Source organism: Felis catus, chromosome B1, assembly GCF_018350175.1.
Source record: "Felis catus isolate Fca126 chromosome B1, F.catus_Fca126_mat1.0, whole genome shotgun sequence".
Lineage (NCBI taxonomy): Eukaryota > Metazoa > Chordata > Mammalia > Carnivora > Felidae > Felis > Felis catus.
In genome coordinates this window covers 30,605,021-30,621,981 of record NC_058371.1, presented here as the reverse complement: position 1 = coordinate 30,621,981, position 16,961 = coordinate 30,605,021, and the positions used below count along the sequence as shown (strand labels likewise).

At 37.9% G+C, this 16,961-nt stretch overlaps 1 long non-coding RNA gene across 5 annotated transcripts in view; it reads left to right on the top strand.

Annotated features, from left to right (window-relative positions):
- LOC102899518 overlaps nt 1-16,961 on the top strand; it is a 280,549-nt gene that overhangs the window by 208,281 nt on the left and 55,307 nt on the right. For 4 of the 5 annotated variants that reach the window (XR_006596442.1, XR_002741652.2, XR_006596441.1 and 1 more), the window contains 2 exons: nt 8,341-8,545; nt 16,302-16,437. This is a non-coding gene — a long non-coding RNA (uncharacterized LOC102899518). The remainder of the gene's footprint in view (nt 1-8,340; nt 8,546-16,301; nt 16,438-16,961) is intronic. The other variant, XR_002741653.2, reaches the window with a different exon arrangement.

Below are 16,961 nucleotides of genomic sequence, written 5' to 3'. Positions count from 1 at the left end.
TAAACACCAGGAAATCCCAGAGATCAGAGCTTGCAGGGCAGAAACATTTCATGTTTGTTAAATTAAGAAATGGCATTTGACATTGAGTTTTTCCTCCTTAGCTCACAAGCTGCTGACTTAAATCTGTACTAATTGAGGGTTTTGTTTGGCTCAAAATTATAGACTCTTAAACAAAAGGCACAAATGTCCATATATTACACGCCATTCCTAATTATAAAATACAAATGACAGTACCAAATTGGCTCAATTTTCCAGTCCAGATACCACATGTGGTACTAAGTTCAATAAAGACAAAATGTATCGAATGTACTAGAAATATAAAACTGCCATTCATCCAATATGCTTCATACATTTCATCTTTGAATTTCTTATCATACGTTTACATGATATGAAATGAAGCCAATTTCATATTTATTCCATTTGACTAGAATGTGACCCTTTCTGAACCTCGAAGACCTCTGGGATTTTGTGACATTGAAAATTGTAGCATTGGCAGAAACATTTTATTCTTTTACTACAGCTCCTTCCTGGAGAGGTTATTAAACTCAGTGAGCATGCCTCTGTTAGATCTATGGACTAGGAGATCAGACACAGTCCTCTGCTCTTTGGAGTAAAGCATGAAAGGTGACTTTTAGCTCCCTTCTGAAGGAGGGTTCAGTCACCTACACACAACACCAGACCTCCTAACCCCTCCTTAACTGGTATCAGCAATTCTCTGCTCTTGTGTTGCTATAATGGACTATGAAGACATAAGGAGAGACTATCAGAATCAATCGGAGGACGACTTATTTTCAGAATGCCATGTCCCGATCTGTTCTGTGTTATATGGGCTAAAATAAAAATGGGAGAGGATTTCACTGATGGTTATTCATGTATGGATCTATACCTTATCCTTCTCTAGAAAATATTAAGTTTCTTTCAAGAATACAGTGGAAGAGGGGCACCTGAGTGGCTCATACTGTTAAGCTTCTGACTTCAGCTCAGGTCATGATCTCACAGTTTGTGAGTTCAGGTCCAGTGTCGGGCTCTGTGCTGACAGCTCAGAGCCTGGAGCCTGCTTCGGATTCTGTGTCTCCCTCTCTGTCTGCCCCTCCCCTGTTCATGTGCTGTCTCGCTCTGTCTCTCAAAAATAAATAAATGTTAAAAAAATTTAAAGAATACAACAGAAGAGAAAATACATGAAGACAGAACTAACTGGCATTTAAGTGTTTCTTTTTTTGTTTGAAAAGGCGTACATCCAGAAGTCAAAGTTCTGGAGTGGTCATCAAGTTTCTCTGTTTTTAGAGGAGAAATTCATCTCCTTTATCATTTCCTTCCACCTGATACCTTCTCTAGTTGAGGCCTGTCTTCAGAAATCAGTAATGCTGAATTTCTCTTCCTGACATGGCTCTGTAGCTCTCTCCTCTCAGTCCTGTCAAGGATGTAAGTCCTAGGTTCTGAGAGTAAGGACAGGTATTTGAAAACCTCTAGTCCAGTTTCCTCGATGTACCCACATGAGGAAACCTAGGCTTAAGAATGTTCAAGGGCATCTGGGTGGTTCAGTTGGTTAAGCATGTGACCCTTGATTTGGGCTCAGTCATGATCTCACGGTTTGTGAGATTGAGCCCCAGGTCGGGCTTCACGGTGAGCATGGAGACTGCTTTGGATTCTCTTTTGCGCTCTCTGCCCTCCTCGCCACTCGTTCTCTCTCTCTCTCTCAAAATAAGTAAGTAAACATTAAGAAAAAAGAATGCTCAAATGACTAGTCCAAGTTTACTCAGCCACCTAGTAAAAAAGACAAAGCCAGATATCACAGAACCTCTGTCCAATGTTCCCTGCATTTCTACCTACCCTATGTTATTTCTTTTGGTTCTCTAAATTTTCTGCATATTCAGTTTATTCCTTTTAGAGATCTGTAAGCATGAAGGGATACTTTCATAAGTCATGAATCCCAGTAGATTCAACGCAAGCTTTATGTTTAACATGATCTCAGTGTTCTCAAGGACCTCATTCAGTTCAGTAGTTTGTTTTGTTTGCTTATATCATCTTTGATTATTAGACATCCGTCCTCTGCTTGCATTATTACAATGTCAGAGAATGCTTGAGTTTCTGAGATAGGCCACCCGAATACCAAGCGGTACTACTTCTGTAAATAACTCTGTATTATTTTGAGCAAATATGCCAACCTATAATTTCCATCAACTGGCCAAGGTTTTTTTCCCAATAAAAAGAAAATGGCGCACTTCCCTACCATTACAATAGAAGAGCAGATCTTTCCCCCTGAGTCTTGAATCTTTGAAATTTAATACGGCACTTCCATCCCAGAGAGCATTCCAAAAGAAATCCCAAACCTAAGACATCTCTTCTGTTCCTATGAGATTGACAGTTGCCATGGGAATGGGGAGGGGAGTGCTGTCCTCAGGCACTCCATGATTTCATCCCAGTACAGCTCCTGCTGGGACGCAAGTGCCTGCTAAGATTTTTATAGAGGTCGATCAGCTGGGCCTAGCAGAGGAAGTGCTAGGTCCCTTCGCACCAGAGCAAGGGAACATGATTTATTTAGTGCTTATTGAGTGGCTCTAACATCCCTGCCTTGCCTCCCTCCCAGAAAAACACAGAAATTCTGATTTTATTATAACTCCAGTCACCGGATTTCAGTCAGAACTCTTGGGTGGATTTCAATAGTTTATAATTAAAAGAAGAGAGCAGTCCAATAAACCCTCGGCTGGTCAAGTACCCATCGGTCCAAGTGGATGCATCTAAAGTGCAGGTCATACTCCAAATGTTACGCTTTTGATTTTTCTGTGCTGTAAACATGAGAAAGCTGCTCAAACTGGCTTCAACAGGATCTTCAGAGTGACTCATCCAGTGTTGGGAATTTCAGCTGAGAATACAGTTAGTGCAGTAAGCTATTTTGCAAACTAATGAGAAACCTGACTCTGTCTTTAGAGGGAGACACCACCCAGAAGACAACTCAGCCATATTGTATACAAAGGGGAGACTGACAGCCTGAAACAGGCAGCCAGGAGCCACCTAATGCGAAATCCAAGGCTGGATTTTGTATTGACCTTGGAGTGGGGTAGGGAAGAACATTCCTTATAGTGAAAGCTCCATCTCCAGAGACTCTGGGCCACTCTAGGGAAGACTCAGACCCATCCATCATCGTTATTTTGTCAGGAAATAGGAAAATTGAACCTATGTTAAGTCCTTAAATAGGCTTAGCAATACCTTTGCCAGTTTATAGGCAGAACATTAGCTTGCATCATCAAAGTCAATATTTTGCCTAGGTATGTTTGATTATATGGATGTGGTCAAGCAATAGACCATTTCAGGGTTTCTTGGGTGGCTCAGTCGGTTAAGTGTCCAACTTCAGCTCAGGTCATGGTCTCACAGTTCACGGGTTCAAGCCCTATGCCGGACTCTGTGCTGACAGCTCAGAGCCTGGAGCCTGTTTTGGATTCTGTGTCTCCTTCTCTCTCTGGCCGTCCCATTCATGCTCTGTCTCTCTCTGTCAAAAATAAATAAATGTTAGAAAAAAGAAAGAAAGAAATAGACCATTTCTAAGACACTTCTCAAATACATTCTTACATAAGAAAGCATCATCTTCCAGAGGGACAGTGCTTGGTAGCTCTAGTTAATTCCCTGGAAATTTCAGAGTGCCCAGTCAATAGTCATTATTCTTAAGTAATAGAGAAATTTGTCATTGTAGAAATTTGTCATTGTCAGAAATTTCCTGAAAACCAGTATATTACCAGTCAGTCCCTTACCATTAGGCTGCTGCAGGATGTCTGTGATGTGCATATCATATTATGAGTAAGGCTTTTTAAAGTTTATTAGGAATCATTTAAGATATAAAGAAAGATATATAATACAATGAACAAAAATACACTGAATTCTTAGTCTGTTATCCACTATAAGAAATAAAAAATAATGCATAAAATTAAAGTCTGTCTGTATTACCCCCAATCTTATCTCCCCAGGCCTCTGAAAGTATCTCTGTCCTAAATTACATGCTTTTTATCCTCAATCATTTCTTTGAGTAAAATTAGTATATACTATTAACTAGTATGTTTATAAACTTCAACTAGTATGTTTATAAACTTCATATAAATGATTTTTTGCTCATATTTTTCTGTAATTTGCTTTTTCCACTCAACATCATATATAAAGATTCCTGCACATTGATAGATATAGTTTCAGTCCATTAGTTTTCATTTGTGATTAGTATTTCATTTATTCTTCCATTCTTTTATCAACAGATATGTTGGTGGATTTCATCTTTGTTAAATAATGTATACTTTCAACTTTATAAGACATTGTCAAATTGTTCATGATGGTGTTTATACTAATATATTCTCATATATACTCATACTCATATATTATACTCATACAATACATACTAATATATACTCATATACTCATATATGCAATCCAGTTTCCATCATTTCATATCTTTACTAACATCTGCTATTTGTCCACCTATTAAAGATATTGCCAGTCTGTTATTTCATTATGGTTTTAATACCTGCTTCTCTGATTTCAGGTGAGGGAGGTTAAGCATGTTTTTGATAAGGTTTACATCTTCTGTACCAAATTTGCTTTCCTTATGTCATTCTCCATTTATTCAATTAAATACTGCTCTCTCTTTTACACACACACACACACACACACACACACTCACACACCACTACTTTCTACTGGTATGTATGTTCTACAAGGCAGAAACATAGGTGTATCCTCAATTCTTAACTTAAGGTCCAGCCCGAATAAGGTGCTTAATAAATATTTTCTGAATGAATGAATTTGTGTTTTTCAATTTTAAATTCAATGCAGGCCCTGATGACAGAAATTAACAACTACCTAGTCTATCTGACTATAGAGACTTTCTGCTGCTTATCCATTCTACACTCCAGGATGTGTCTGAAATACAGCATTCATTTTGTCACTTCCATGTTTAAAAGTCTTCCATGGGGGCGCCTGGGTGGCTCAGTCAGTTAAGCGTCTGACCGGCTCAGGTCATGATCTCGCGGTATGTGAGTTCGAGCTCCGCGTCGGGCTCTGTGCCGACTGTTCAGAGCCTGGAGCCTGTTTCAGATTCTGTGTCTCCCTCTCTCTCTGACCCTCCCCCATTCATCCTCTGTCTCTCTCTGTCTCAAAAATAAATAAACGTTAAAAAAATTTTTTTTTTTAAGAAAAAAAATTAAAAAATAAAAAAGTCTTCCATGGCTCGGTGTTGCTAAGCAGAACAGGGTCAAACTCTCATGCTGATAGTTAAGGCCTTTGCTCAAATGGAGCCCTTTGTCAGTTCTAATTTATTTCTCATTATGGCTCCAATCTGAGCCCTCTGTTCTAAGAAAGTTGGTCCCCTTGCTTCTTCTCATGAGACAACTTAGTGTTTATAAGGATATCCTTTATACAAATAACTTTATAAAGGTTACCTCCCGAATTTTGTGCATGTGGAAAATGCTGTACATTTTTACTAGCCTGTAGGAACTTTGAAGGGCCTAGTCTTTATCTTCCATACCTGGGACACAGTAGGAATAGCTGTTGGTTTTTAGGTGAATAGATTTTTTTTCTTGGTCTCCTGAGGTAAATCGAACACACAACATAAACCAAGAACTCAACTCTAGCACAAAACTGATTAAATGAATGTCAAAACTTATCTAGGGATTGGGGCGCCTGGGTGGCGCAGTCCGTTGAGCGTCTGACTTCAGCCAGGTCACGATCTCGCGGTCCGTGAGTTTGAGCCCCACGTCAGGCTCTGGGCTGATGGCTCAGAGCCTGGAGCCTGTTTCCGATTCTGTGTCTCCCTCTCTCTCTGCCCTTCCCCTGTTCATGCTCTGTCTCTCTCTGTCCCAAAAATAAATAAACGTTGAAAAAAAAATTAAAAAAAAAAACTTATCTAGGGATTAACATCACAATTTTCATGATGGAAACACACAATAGGTAGGTGCCAGGCACTGTGCTGGTTAATATTTCCTTGTACTCAAAGATAAATTTTGTCAGTTCTCTGTCCTGAAGGGACTTAGAGTATAAAAGGGAAAACAAATATTAAATATTGTAATATCTACCTCTACCACTGCCTCCACTAGCAAAGTTGTGGGAAAACTTACCCTTCCTAGGCTAGAAAAGAACACATGATCTTCAAGATGGTACCTGGAAGTCATTCTCTCACCTTATAAGGGTCATCTATTTTATTTCAGAAAATGATAAGTTCCCTGTGAAATAAGACTCAGAAAGGACTAACTACTAATAGCTGAGAACATACCTTCCCTTCCTTCTTTTATTGACTGACTAAACCCTCAGAATACTTGTAAGGCAGGAAAGGCCACGGATATCAGAAGATTCATAAAGGTCTGAAGCCAGTGTAGGATCTAGAGTCCAATCTGTTTCTTCCTTTTCCTTTATTTTCTATTGGCATGTGCCCAACATAGCCTTCTTGCACTTAAAAGCAGATAGTCTAAGATAAGGGAAAAAATAAAGTAGTCAGCAGAAAACTGAGGTTCTCATTTTGTTCTACCCACTAACACAAAGGAGAAATGAGGAAATTGCACTGCACACTCTCACAAGTATATCTAGCTTTAACCGCCTGTGTCTTGATTCTAAAGTCAGAAGTGTCTTTGGTGTGCGTTGTATTTATTGACAGATCCTATGTCTTTAAGAGTTTCTACATGTTCATTTCAAGTTTTGAAGGTACAAGTTATTCTCAGAATTTAGATAGTAGCTGAAAGCACTGAAAACATAACTTTTAATAACCACCCTGAATACTTGGTAGAATTTCAAAGTTTCTAATAATTTCAAAGTAAAACACTTGGGTTTTCCTCTAGCCTGTATTTTGAAACCAAGAACTTTCACCAAATGGCTGTTTGTGAGGTAAAATCCAAGGGAAGAATAAACATCCCCTTACTATAAAAATATCTATTTAGCCTACATTCTGTTCAAAATTCTGAACTATAAATCAAAATCTTAAATGTGGTTAAAATTGAAAAGACAAGAAATAACAAGAGTGTTGGCAAGGATGTGGAGAAAAAGGAACTTTCATCCACTGTTGGTGGGAATGAAAACTGGTATAATCATTGTAGAAAATAGTATGGAGTTTCCTCAAAAGACTAAAAATAGAAATACCATATGATCCAATAATTCTACTACTGGTATTTGCTCAAAGGCAACAAAAACACTAATTCAAAAAGATAGATGGACCCCTATGTTTATTGCAGCATTATTTACAATAACCAAGATAATGGAAGCAACCTAAATGTTCATCAGTAGATGAAAGGATAAGGAAGACACACACACACACACACACACACACACACACACACACAAACAAACACAGAGGAATATTATGCAGCCATAAAAAAGGATGGCTCTTGCCATATGTGACAACATGGATGGACATAGAGGGTATTATGTTAAGTGAAATAAGTCAGACTGAGAAAGACAAATACCATGATTTCACTCATATGTGGAATAAAAAAAAACACAACAAATAAGTAAATAAATAAAAAGCAGAGACCTATAAATATAGACAACAAACTGATTTTTGCCAGAGAGAGGGCAGGTGGGAGATAAGCAAAATGGGTGAAGGGGAATGGGATATACAGTTATGGAATACATTCCATATATTCCAATATGAATATATTCCAGTTATGGAATGAATACGTCACAGGAATAAAAGGCATAGCATAGAAAATATAGTCAGTGGTATCATAATAGCGTTGTATGGTGACAGACGGTAGCTACATTCATGGTGAGCATAACATAATATATACAGAAGTTGAATCATTATGTTGTATACCTGAAACTAGCGTAACATTGAGTCAACTATACTCAAAAAAATTTTTTTGTAATTCAAATGATTCCTCTGAACAATTCCATTTATGTAATTTCTTTTCTATTTTTAAATTCTCTTTTGCTTATTTGGAGGGAAGTTGCATTCTTGCTAATTACATATTTCAATGTTGTGACTATATAAGACATGCCCATATTTACTGAATAAGAACATAATAAATACAAAATAAAAAGAAAGGTGCTGAATGTCCCTGATAAATGTTATCTGGAAGAAGAAATCTTAATTGTCCGTCATTATTGAAAATATTATTAAGTAATCTTAAAAGGCCCCAGACTCTGAGAGAATGAAACAGAGAAGTAATTACTTTTTATTCATAATGGGTATAAGAAGAAAGACCAGTTGTTTTCTGGAAAGCACCAGCATAGATAAGGTGTTAAGTATGTGTGAAGGTCACTAAGTGGTTTAAACACACAAAGATTTAACTCTTCTAAATAAAAGAGGGCGGGTATGGAGGCCTCCAGAAATCATCTGAAACCAAGGTACCTTTTGTGTCTGCTCTGCCACTGTAGGCTTCAGCTGTCAAGTTTACACCCCAGACTCTCAAGAGAAGAAAGAAGGGGAAAAAAGGCCCACATCTACACTGGGCTGACTCCCTTTAAAGAGACTTCTCAGCTGTCCCACACCATAATTCTGCTTTCATCTCACTAGTCCAAACTCAGTGTCAAAGTCACCTCTAACTGCAAAAGAGGCTTGGAAATGCAGTGCTTCAGCTGGGTATGTTATGTTCGGCAATAAAACCGGGGTTCTGTTATTAAGGAGAGGGGGGATACTTGATCCTGGGTAGGTGACTAGCAGTCACCTACTTTAGTAACCTAATGGGGATGTAACCCTCTGCTTTAGTAACCTAATGGGGATGTAAGCAAATGGAACATTAGGAAGGAGGAGGCAGTACATGAAATGGGACTATAGCTTTTCATACATCACAAGTTTATGTGGTCTAAATACTATTGCTGGTGGGTCATTGAGACTTCTAGAGTTATCTATAGTACTATGATGAGTAACCAAATGATAAGAAAAAGTCATCATTCCCTCTCTTGATCTCAATTTATTTACCTAAAAAAATGAAAGAATTAATTATATCAAGTAGTTTCCAAACTTTGTCTCAGCAGCAGAATTCTTTTTTTCTCACATTATTTTATGCAGATTCCCAGGTAAGACTGAAGAACAGGAAAACCTAGGCATCTGAAATGGGAGTCATGAGCTGGTCGCTCCATACCATGGTCTTTCCTTTGTTCTCCACCATGGCCTCTGAGATACCCGAGAGCTGAAGTATGACAGTGTGAAATCCACTGGTCTTGCTTTTTGACTTGAACATTTCAGGGTTTGATGACTCAGACCAAAAAAAGGGGTTTTGTCCATAAGCCTTCCTCTTTCCCTTCTGCTTCCTACTAACAAATAATCTGGGGAGAAATTTTCTGTTTTTATTTCTCATTTGGGAAGAAAGTAAGATTCTTATTTTTTATTTCTATTTGAAGAAAAAATAAAACAAATAAAATTCTTATTTTTTAATTTCTATTTTGGGGAGAAAACTCGGGAAGCCTTCTAATATCTGATGACTTTTTGCACAAAACTTAAAATGTGGCCCTGTTCACAGGGCTTCTTTGGAATTCTTTACAAGTACAGATGTACGTGTTGTATGGCTCTCATACACTGATATTTATTAGACTAGATAAGTAGCTAAATTTGATGTGCATGTTGTTAGGGTTTTTTTTTTTTTTGCCCTAATAATGTTTCCCTCCATGAAGTGTTAACTTCTAAAGACCACAAAAGCATGTTCCAGATAATCTATGTCCAATCACCCCTGATTTTCTATACATTTCTTAGTTAATGCTTGGATTCCCTCCAAAAGTGAATATTGAAAGGAGAAATTTGACTATATTCCATGCAGTCAATTTCATAAAGTCATGGAGAGGGAGAAGATGTTTTCCTACAGGAATTTTAGCGAAAGTGTTGGAGTTTAAATTTCATGTGTGGCTTTTCCTTTATGAGGATTAGCTGCTGTGCAAGTCTGAAAAAAATGCTAGGGAGAAGTAAAATTATAGATAGAGATAGTGTAAAACCAAGGGTGGCTTTGAATCACACTTAATAGGAATATAGAACTCTTTACACTTTCCAAGTTTTCCCCATTCCATTGAGACTCTTAAACTGAAATAATAATCTCTTTTCCCCTTTAAATAATTCTTGTCCTACTTTTAAGACTACTAGGGGAATAAAATAAAACACATGCAAAACTTAACATCAGCATTACTAAAACATATGTAACAGCATGTAGAAACTCCACAGACCTTGTAAAAACCCATTTAAGACCACAGAGAAAATCACCTAAAATACGGACCAAAATGTATTTGAATGGAGAGCATGGTTTGGAGGGCAGGAAATTTAGAATTTACTTTTAGCTTTTTCATTGCCCAAATCTCTGCCTACTGTGTAATCATTCTTATCTACCTAAACTGTCGTCTCACCCTTCATATAGTTGAGTGACAGTTTTCTCTTGTCTTCCAGAGATATTGGGAATGTTATGGTCATTTTCCTAATAGTCTTAGGTCAAATGAGGGAAGGTGGCTAAATAACCCAACCCATTACTGCTGTTGCAAAATCTAATAAAATACAAGACAGTATGGCTCTCATAGACTCATGGACCTGGCATTAGACCTAAAGTCATTTACAAAACACACAAGTTTATAATTATCTCCTATTCTCCCTGAGTTCATAGTTCTATGGCCAGATTCCCTTTGGTCGATCTAGATCATTTAATCTTCCCTTTACCCTTGACTACCAAGCATTATCTCCTTCATATTTAACCAGAAGTTTAAAAGCAAGAACTTATACATGTGATGGATTTCCTTCTATTCTAAAATCTAATGGATTCCCCTTGTGAGAGCTCGATGTGGTAGGAAATGAGGTGCTACAAATCAGTGGGCTTTAATATTTCTCTTTTCAATGTTTAGGTCACTGGGGCCCTTTCTTTCTCTATTCTAATAGTTCCAAGCAGCCAAAGAGTCCCTAGTCCTTGACCTTAAACTTTGGGCTTGGATCCACAATCTTCGGAACTGGGAGTCAGCCCAAGTATAGCTCTTATCTGGCTGCAGCCCAAAAGTTTGGTAAAACTCCTAGATACAAAATATCCATAAACAAACAAAATTAACTAATACATTGTTTTCGTGCCATTTGAATTTAAATCAGAGCAATTATTTTTAAAAAGGCACAAAAAAGTATTAAAGAATTTTCTAATTTGCAAAAAGATATTCTTTAGTAACGTGATGCTTCTTAGGGAAACTGGGTTAGGTCTTAGGGAAAATTTTGTATGACCTCCCATTAAATGAGGTTCTGCAATCACCCTTGACAACTCCACTATGTCAGGTTGTGGCCAGGGACAACCTCATGGTCATGCAACCTCTGCAGTCTCCCAGAACCCCATGTTTAGAAGGGCTCCATGCTTGGTTGAATGCTCTGGCATAGTCAGTCTTCTTGAAATTCTTTGAATTTGGGTTTTGTAAGTAAAGTTTGATGGACAATGAAGAGAGAAGAGACATACACCCCCATTGTTTTTCTCACTGATTGTATATAGTGTTTGCCATGAGCACACAATTTCAGGGGACTCCCAATGCATGGGAATTCACTAATACTCAAAATGGGTTCAAGGCAAGCTTGTAATGTCTATGAATGAGTAAACAAGCATGCTGACGGCCCTAAGAAGCAACACTTTCTATTAGAATAAAAACTTGCTTTGAATTCAGGAGGATAAAAGGGCAGAAATTAGTGTCACCCTCAAAGACTTAAGGAATGCAGAGGCAGTAGTCCTCATCACATCCTCATTGAATTGACCAGTTTGGTCCTTGTGAAAATAGGACAGAACATGGAAGATTATGATGGACTACATAAACTTTACCAATTGGTAGCCTCAATCACAGCCAATGTGTCAGGAGTAGGATTTTTACTAGAGTAGACCTCTGAAGTTTGGCATACAGTTACTGATATAACATATGCACTCTTTCATTGCTCATAAAGAAAAAAAAAGGTCTTTTCATTCACCTAGAATAAACTGCAAAACAATACATAGTCTTGTTTTAGGATTTTGCTAACTTTCCTCGCTCTGTCTTATTAAAATCATAAGGAACCTTGATAATCTTGACATTCTGCAGAGTATGATGCTGATCTCTTATGGTGATGACATCATGAAAATTAAATCTGGTGAATAGGAAGTGGAAAGAATTCTGGATAAGATCTGGTGGGATACAAGAGTGATAAAGAATGGGAAATACTCTGTACATATTTAGGGAGCTTCAAAATTTTTGGTAACCAATAGTCTAGGGCATTCTGGGATACACTCTCCAAGGTAAAAAAAAAAAAAAGGAAAACAAGTTATTTCGCTTTATACTTCTTACTACTAAGAAATAAGCACAATACTTGATAAAACTCTTCATATATCAGAGAGAACATAGTGGGGAATATCGCTCAACACATTTGTAGACTGACTTGAAAATCTGCCAATTTGGGGTGGTGGTCAGAAAAAGGGAGGCCTCTGCATCATGGTCTGGTTCTGACACATGGGTCCTGCTACTTGGATCATATGACCTGGCCTATCCAAAGTTGCTGTAAAGTCTCCATAGCAGACCAGGGTGAATTGTAGAATATATCCCAAGCATTAAAACTTGGGTTGCAATGCAGACTCCTTAGGTTCCAGAGTGAGGTCATGCCATTTGAGGAAGAGAAATATTCACTGTTTAAAAAACAGCTCTTCAGAGAATTGAATAAGCGAGATGGTGGAATAGGAAGCTCCAAACTTTGTTCTACCACAGAGATACTGACTTAGTAAAATACAGCACAGCAAGCCTTTATAAAACAGAGAAACCAATTAAAAAGTAATAGTTACCAAAATAATCACAAAACCAAGAATAGTTGTACTGAAACAAATGAGAAAAGCCATTGCATTTTATCCACAATAGCTCTAATCCCAGTCAGTGCAGCATTGTGCAATGAGGAGAAAATGCTCAACATTTTCCCATGGGAGGTGAGACAAATGTGGACTGTATGTCTGAAGTTCTGGCTTTCCATGGGGCTGCCTGAGGGACTGGTTTCTGTCTCATCTGACTCAGAGCACCAATGGAGAACTGGCCTAGTTTGGAAGCCTGGGGATCACTGACAACTGAGGAGAGCTCAGCAGATTCCTGCAACACCAGGAGACCTCCAGTGCCACAGACAATTTTAAGATAGGTCATTTGAAATTATGGAGTCAGAGGAACAAAAAGAAAACAAGAATGCAAAGTAAAGAAAACCTAAGGGACTTTCAAATGAACCAATATAAGTATTATTGAAGTCTGTATAAAGAGGAGGAAGAAAAAAGGGTAATTTCTTATTTGAAGAAATAATGGCAACAGACTTCCCAATCTGAGGAAGGAAATAGACATCCAAATTCAAGAGACTTCAAAAAACTTGAACTAGGATAAATCTCAAGAGACACATACCAAGACATATTATGGTCAAATTGTTAAAAGTCAAAGACAAAGAGAGAATCTAGAAAGCAGCAAGAGAAAAGCAACTCATCACATACAAGCTCCCACAAGATTATCAATGGATTTCTTAGAAAAACATTATAGGCAAGAAGGGAAGTGGATGACACATTTAAAGTGTTGAAAAAAAATTAACTACCAGCCAAGAATACAATATACAGCAAACTGTCTTTCAAAAATGAAGAAATAAAGGCCTTCTGGATAAAAGCTGAGGGAGTTCATACCACTGACCTGCCTTGCAAGTTGCTAAAGAAAGTCCTTTGGGTTGAAATGAAAGGATGCTAAACAAGAACACAAAAGCATGAAAAAACAGAAAGCTGTTTGGTAAGAATAAATGCATAGATAAATAGAAAATTGTGAAATACTATAATGGTGGTGCATAAGTCACTTTTAATTCTGGTAGTAAACTTTAAAAGATAAAAGCCTAAGGGTGACTATAACTATAAAACTAAGTGAGTACAAAATATAAAAAAAATACAATTTATGACATCAATAACTTAAAGCAGGGGAGATTAAAGGAGTAAAATTTTGCACACGATTGCAATTAAGGCATTGTCAATTTAAAATGGATTAGTATTACTATAAGATGTTTTGTATAATCCTCACAGTAACCACATAGGAAATACACATAGAAGGTACACAAAAGAAAATGAGAAAGGAACCAAAGCGTATAACCTAAAAAAAAAAAAAAAATCAACAAAATATGAAAGCAGCAGGAAAGGAAAAGAGGGATAAAATAGCTAAAAGACGTACAGAAAGCAATGAACAAAACTGTAATAGTAAGTCCTTCCCTATCATTAATTACTTTAAATGTAAATAGGTTAAATGTAAATGTAAATGGATTAAACTCCCCAACTGAAAGATAGAAAGTGACTGAATACATTTTAAAAGGACAAGACCCAACTAAATACTACGTGCAAGAGACTCATTTTAGACCTAAGGACACATATAGGCTGAAAGCAAAAGGATAAGAAATACATCTATGTGAATGTATCTGTATATGTATGTGAGAAAACATAGACTTTAAGTCAAAATCTTCATAAAAGCCACAGAAGGATAAAAACATAAAAAGGTCAATTCACTAGGAATATCTAACAATTATAAATATATATGCATCTGACAGCAGAACATCCAAACATCTGAAGCAAACATCGCCAGAGTTGAAGGAAGAAATACACAGTAACAATAATGGTGGAGGTTTCAATACCCCATTTTCTATTATGGACAGAATAACTAGATAGATCAATAAGGAAAGAGAGGATGTAAATAACACTATAGGCCAATGGGATATAACAGATATAAATAGAACGGTTCACTCAACATCAACAGAATACGTACTCTTCTCAAGTGTACGTGGAACATTCTCTAGGGTAGGTCACATGTTAGGCTACAAAACATATCATAACAAATTTAGTAAAAGTGAAATCATACAAAGTTCCTTTTCTGATCACAGTGAAATGTAACTAGAAATCAATAGCAAATGGAAAACTGGAAAACTCAAGTACATGTGGAAATTAAACAGCATACTCTTAAGGAAAAGACTGGCTCATGAAGAAATAAAAAATATGAACAGGGCCACAACTAGTGACAAGATTGAATCAGTATTCAAAAACTTCCCGATGAAGAAGAGATGAGGACCAGATGGCTTCAGTGGAGAATTCTACCAAAAATTTAAAAACATAACACCAATCCTTCTCAAACTCTTATAAAAAATTAAAGAGGAGAAAACACTTCCAAATTCATTTTATGAGGCCAAAATTACTCTAATACAAAAATTAAAACACTACAATAAAAAGGCTACAAACCAATATCCCTGATGAATATTGATGCAAAAATCCACAACAAAATACTGGCAAACTGAATTCAACATCACATTAAAAGGATTGGGGCACCTGGATGGCTCAGTCAGTTAAGCGTCCAACTTCGGCTCAGTCATGATCTCATACTTTGTGAGCCCGAGCCTCATGTCGGGCTCTGTACTGACAGCTCAGAGCCTGGAGCCTGCTTCGATTCTATGTCTCCCTTGCTTGTGTTCCATCTCTCTCTCTCTATCAAAAATAAATAAACATAAAAAAAATTTTTTTAAAGGATTATGTACCATGACCAAATGGGATTTATTCCTGAAATGCAAGGATGGTTCAATATGTGAAAATCAATAAATGTAACACATCACATTAACAGAATGTAGGGGGGGAAATCAGATGATCATTTCAATTGCTGCATTAAAAGTATTTGACAAAATTAAACACTCTATCAACAAACTAGGAAGAAAGAAATTACCTCAACAAAATGAAAGCCACATGTGTAAAACCCATGTGCCAATAGCCATTATATGGTCTATGTAGATAGAATCCATGGGATCAAGAACAAAAGAATTGGGGTAGGAGTAACTATTCTTACAATCACTTTCAGAGACCCCGTTGGGAAATTTATGCTTTCTGTCTCTACACCAGGCTCTGTTGGATTATATGTTCTATCCCTGGAATGGAAGGCTGATATCAGGGGACAGAGTGTAGGGTTCACTAACCCCAAGGCTACTGCTACTACTTAGTCATTTGGGGCTACTCATGCCGGTAGATATCTTAACTGGAGTATTTGACTACTATGAGGACATACTGTTGCTGCTGTACAATGCCATCAAGGAAAAGAAAGTCTGGCACTCAGGAGATTCACTGCGGGTGCCTGTTAGTACTCAACGCCCAGTCATAACCATGAATGGGTAGTTGCAGCAACTGAGCCTGGCAAAAATCTTAAAAATGGGGGGATTAGAAATCTCAGAAATGAGTTACCTTGCCGGCAACCAAAAGCAGCTGAAAGGACTTGGAAAACATGATAGGGGAAAAGGATGAATATTACTAATGAAATAGGGACTCGTTGAAGCCATAGGGACTGCAGGTGGCTCCACTTACCATCTTGCTATGTCTTTTTTTTCCTTAATCAACTTTGTGTGGCCACAACAGTGATGCATTCCTAACACGAGTGAACTCAACAAAGGACATGAGTAGATCCGAGAAGCACCAAGAATGATTGTAGCCGATGCCTTTGCTTCCCATCAGCTATCCTCTCAGGTCTCATTGTTCCCAGACACACCTGCAGGTTTGTACTTCAAACATAGCTTCTTTTTTTGCAAATCACTCTGACTGAGAGATATTTATGGCCCTCAGAACATGTTAAGCCCACTTTAGGACAGCCTGGGAGGACCTGGGGGTAAAAGTTATTTCTGCAGTTGGGGCGCCTGGGTGGCGCAGTCGGTTGAGCGTCCGACTTCAGCCAGGTCACGATCTCACGGTCCGTGAGTTTGAGCCCCGCGTCGGGCTCTGGGCTGATGGCTCAGAGCCTGGAGCCTGTTTCCGATTCTGTGTCTCCCTCTCTCTGACCCTCCCCCGTTCATGCTCTGTCTCTCTCTGTCCCAAAAATAAATAAACGTTGAAAAAAAAAAAGTTATTTCTGCAGCTTCAACAAATGACAGACAGGAATTAGTAGACACATACCGAGGCTTTCTTGCTTTTGGGTAGGGCAGCTTTGAGAGATGGCTGTCCTCCAGCAGTCATCAGTGGGCCTGAGGACTAATTGCTCACAGTGGCCGATTGGTTATTAACATGTTCTATTGCCTTAATTGC